This window comes from Protobothrops mucrosquamatus, unplaced genomic scaffold, assembly GCF_001527695.2.
Source record: "Protobothrops mucrosquamatus isolate PMUCROS unplaced genomic scaffold, P.Mucros_1.0 scaffold_177, whole genome shotgun sequence".
NCBI classification, from domain to species: Eukaryota; Metazoa; Chordata; class Lepidosauria; order Squamata; family Viperidae; genus Protobothrops; species Protobothrops mucrosquamatus.
This window is the reverse complement of record NW_015386253.1, coordinates 3,208,331-3,212,811: the sequence shown is the minus strand read 5'-3', so window position 1 is coordinate 3,212,811 and position 4,481 is coordinate 3,208,331. Positions and strand designations below refer to the sequence as shown.

General features: G+C 32.8%; 1 protein-coding gene across 2 annotated transcripts in view; it reads right to left on the bottom strand.

The window, feature by feature from the left end:
- Nucleotides 1-4,217, bottom strand: part of LOC107293850 (C-C chemokine receptor type 1) — a 7,634-nt gene extending 3,417 nt beyond the window's left edge. The window contains exon 1 of one of the 2 annotated variants that reach the window (XM_015823041.1): nt 4,092-4,217. The gene's annotated coding sequence lies outside the window, so the exon portion shown is untranslated. Of the gene's footprint in view, nt 1-1,843; nt 1,850-4,091 lie in introns of those variants that run through there. The other variant, XM_015823049.1, reaches the window with a different exon arrangement.
- Between the last annotated feature and the right edge of the window lie 264 nt (nt 4,218-4,481).

Here is a 4,481-nt window from a genome sequence, read left to right as displayed (position 1 = left end):
ACAAGGGGATAGATGGGGAACTCATCAAATTTGCAGACGACACCAAGCTGGCAGGAATAGCCAACACTCCAGAAGACAGGCTTAAGATACAGGAGGATCTGGACAGACTTGAACACTGGGCGCTATCTAACAAAATGAAATTCAATGGTGAAAAAAGTAAGGTTCTACATTTAGGCAAGAAAAACCAAATGTACAGGTAAAGTACTGTATATGGGGTACCTTGCTCAATAGTAGTAACTGTGAGAGGGATCTCGGAGTCCTAGTGGACAATCACTTAAATATGAGCCAGCAGTGTGCTGCAGCAGCCAAACAAGCCAACACTGTGCTATAAGATCACGTGAAGTGTTAATACCACTTTACAATGCCTTGGTAAGGCCACATTTGAAATACTGCATCCAGTTTTGGTCACCACGATGTAAAAAAGATGTTGAGACTCTAGAAAGAGTACAGAGAAGAGCAACAAAGATGATCAAGGGACTGAAGACCAAAGCATATAAGGAAAGGCTGCTGGAATTGGGTATGTCTAGTTTAATGAAGAGAAGTACGAGGGGGAACATGATAGCAGTGTTCCAATATCTCAGGGGCTGCCACAAAGAAGAGGGAGTCAAGCTATTTTCCAAAGCGCCTGAAGGCAGGACAAGAAGCAACAGATGGAAACTAATCAAGGAGAGAAGCAACCTAGAACTAAGGAGAAACTTCCTGACAGTTAGAACAATTAACCAGTGGAACAACCTGCCTCCAGAAGCAGTGAATGCTCCAACACTGGAAGTTTTTAAGAAGAGACTGGACAGCCATTTGTCCGAAATGGTATAGGGTTTCCTGCCTGAGCAGTGGGTTGGACTAGATGACCTCCAAGGTCCCTTCCAACCTGGTTGTTGTTGTTATTATTATTATTATTATTATTATTATTATTATTATTATTATTATTATTATTATTATTATTATTATTATTAAAAAGATTTTGAGCTCATATAAAAGTTTTCAAGTTACAAATATGTCCCGATGAATTTTTGTCTTCCAAAACATTGGATCATCCAGAATTGTGATCACAACCAAAAGTCACATTAGACCTTACTGAATACCATTTAGTCAATACGATGCTCAGATTTTTTTTCATTCAGATTTGGATGTTTGGAAGAGGCCCAGTTTTGGACCTTTAAAATACTTTCTATCATTTAAAACTGAAACATCAGGCAAATGAGGATCCAAGTGTAGATTTATTTTCCCATAGCTACAAGACAATACAATTTTAGAGGCAATGTTAGACATTCTGGTTTGTTTGAACAATTGTGTTCTGAATTTCTGTTTATTTTTCATTGCCTTTATTATGAAGTGAAATCACATAGAAATCATATATCAGAGCTTCACTTCCTGTAATACAGCTACAGTGTTCATTCTCCATGATTCATGAGTGATTCATGAACATCTACACTTCTCCCAAATCAAAAATGCTGAGATCAAGAAGTGAAAATCAGTTTGTATTGTCCCAATGTCCGCATTCCATTCTTTTTACTTTGAATTAAAAAACTAAAGAGCGGTAGAAATAAAGGTTCATTGTAATGAATGCAAAATCCATGTTTGAGAAATATGTTGATAGAGCTAAGAAAAATATCCCAAAGTTGCAAGTAAGTTTTTGAGTTTTCAAAATTGTTCTTTAGGAGTAGAAATTACAAATCATTGATGATTTGCATACTTCATAATAAAACATCTCTATTTTTTTAACTTAATTTCTTGCCCTATCTCTTTCCACCCATATGTTAACCAGTATTGGGCAGCTATATACTGTATACCATATACAGTAATACAGATTCTGCATTTTTTCATCATAGAATAAAATAGTTACCCTTATTTGAAGTAGTCTATGGAGAGACACATGTTATATAAATAATGTAAGAAAGAATCATCATAATTATGTATTTTCATATACATATTTAACCTTCAATATTATTCACCTAACAACAATATGAGAAATTTTTCAATGGGATCTTTTACTAATCTTAGATCTGTGAGAAGAGCATAACCACTTGGCAGGAATTAATTGAAGAAAATAGTCTCAAAGTCTTGTATTTGTGTGCTCTCCGAGAAACGAAACAGAACAACATCATCTGAAGGGGAGAACAGAGTGTAAAAAAGAAGCATGGGAACTGGAAACATTAACAAAAATCTTCATATTGATAGTACAAGCGTACTGAAGAAAAACAGGTAGGGAGGAAGAACTTAAAATTGAATGTAATTGTAGAAACATTTTGTGAAGAGTCTCAGATTTTATATAGTTACTGAAAATGCAGAAAAGTATTTTGCAACTTCACCCTACCAGCAAAACTGTAGTTCCTACATACACTTCTGTGAAGAAATACTAGTTCTGTGAAGGAACTATCAGTTTCTAAGTGACCCATTTCTGTAATCAAATCAAAAACTGAACAAGCAGAAATAGGAACACTGCAAAATCTGATTCATGATTGAGTCATCGAAAAGGGGAACTGAAGAAAAGGAAGTGTCTCCCCTCCCTTCCCTCCCCACCTGCCTCCTTCCTTCCTAGAGACAGAAGAGGGACACTGCCAGCTAAAAAGAGAATACAGTATGGCATCCATACCTCTTCATTATCCCTTTGCCATTGTTTTAGTAGTGACAACTATTCTAGATCTCTCAGAAACATGGGGCTCTTGGAAAGAAGAACCAATGATAGGTGGCATTGTTAGGAATAAGAGTGTAAGATCCCTCAAAAGCAATGCCCCAGTTCATAGTATGTTTAGGTGTGCGTCATGTATGTGTTTCACTTTGAGAATGGGCAACTAAATTTCATTTTTGATGTGTGCCGTTGTGCCCACAGTAAAAAAATGACAAAAAAGTTTATCTTCTCTTATCTCATCTCATCTCATCTCATCTTATCTTATCAATTAGAGGACTTGAAAGACATTAGTACTGTTATCTGAGAGTAGCAATTTAAGTAAATAATTCCAACTGCCAACAATAATTTGCTAAAAGAGGAATAGAAGAATGTCTGTATAGAGTCAACAATAAAAAAAGAACATGACTGTTAATTTGAGTATCATCACTGCATGAGTATTATCTCACCTCATGGCAATTTTTTTTAATTTCTCTTCTGTGACTGATGTTGAAACATTAAAACATTATATTGGAAAAAATGTATTAAACCTAAAAAAAACATTCTTCAGTATTATTCATTTCTTACATAGAAACTGCATTGAATTCACTGTAGGCAATATATAATTAATATGTATTCACTCTTCTACCTTCAATATATATACAGATCTAAGTTTTACATTATTACAAACAAATGTTTATTCATAAAAATAAATATTTATTCTTCTAAGATTTTGGGAAGGTAGAATGACTGCCAACATGTATCTAAAATAAAGAAATTAATAAATCAGATTTCTCTTTTAATTGTTATGTTAGAAAACAGTGGAGGTCTACTGAGGGCACGTAATAGTTTTATTATATAAAAATCTCTGAAAAATAATCACAATGGCCAACAGATATCTTTTTTTTTCTTCCTTCCTAGATTGTTGCTGTTTTTAAAAATTAATATTCCCCTTTTAGCATTATCTTCCATAATTATCCTCTTTGGGACATTTTGTATTGCAAAACTGAACACATTTAATCATACTTGTTTTCTATATTTCTGTAGCATAAAAAACTTTCCTCCTAATGGAAAACAAGTAAATAAGGATATTCTTTTGATCATGGATACTGGATGTTTCATAACAATTAAAAGTACTTGCTCATTGTTAATAAGATGATAAATATATTTCCCTGTCCCCTACACTTTTTTGGAAAGAGAATCAAAAATTTAAAATATTCAAACAAACAGAGGGCAAATAGAGTATATTTAAATTTCACATTTCCAATTGTTTTTAGTAAACAATATAAACTCCAATATAATTTCCAATATAAATTGGAAATATTCGATAGTTCATTAATCTTTGATATTGAAACATTATGATATGTAATAATTACACTTTTTGTGTTAATAGGTAACATTACAGGATTAGAAGTCAATGCAATATTTGTACTTGGAAATTTTGCCTTATATCCACAGAAAACATCCCTAATTTAAATTGACTCACCAGTTTACAAACTTGAAATCATCATCTTTTTTCCAGACACAGTAAAAATTTAAAATAATGTACTTAAGCAAAAGCATTTTTTTTATGAAGAATTGTTCAAATTCTGAAAAACTCTTAGTCAACAAATTTTCTCGTTTTTTAAAAAAGTCCAAAACCACTTTTCTTCTTTTAAAAATAATCCTTTGGCATTTTCCTTAAGTCTCTTGATTAAAGCCAGTGACTTTATTATATACATACAGTGCAAATTGTCAAAACATTTCCAACATTTTATCTTTCACTGCACATTTGACTTATCAGTATGTATAACACCTGATAATTTTCAGACAGTAAATAAGCTGGGAAAATTTCAGTTCTGCGGATTAGTGATAGTGATATCATAATTTAAGAGTC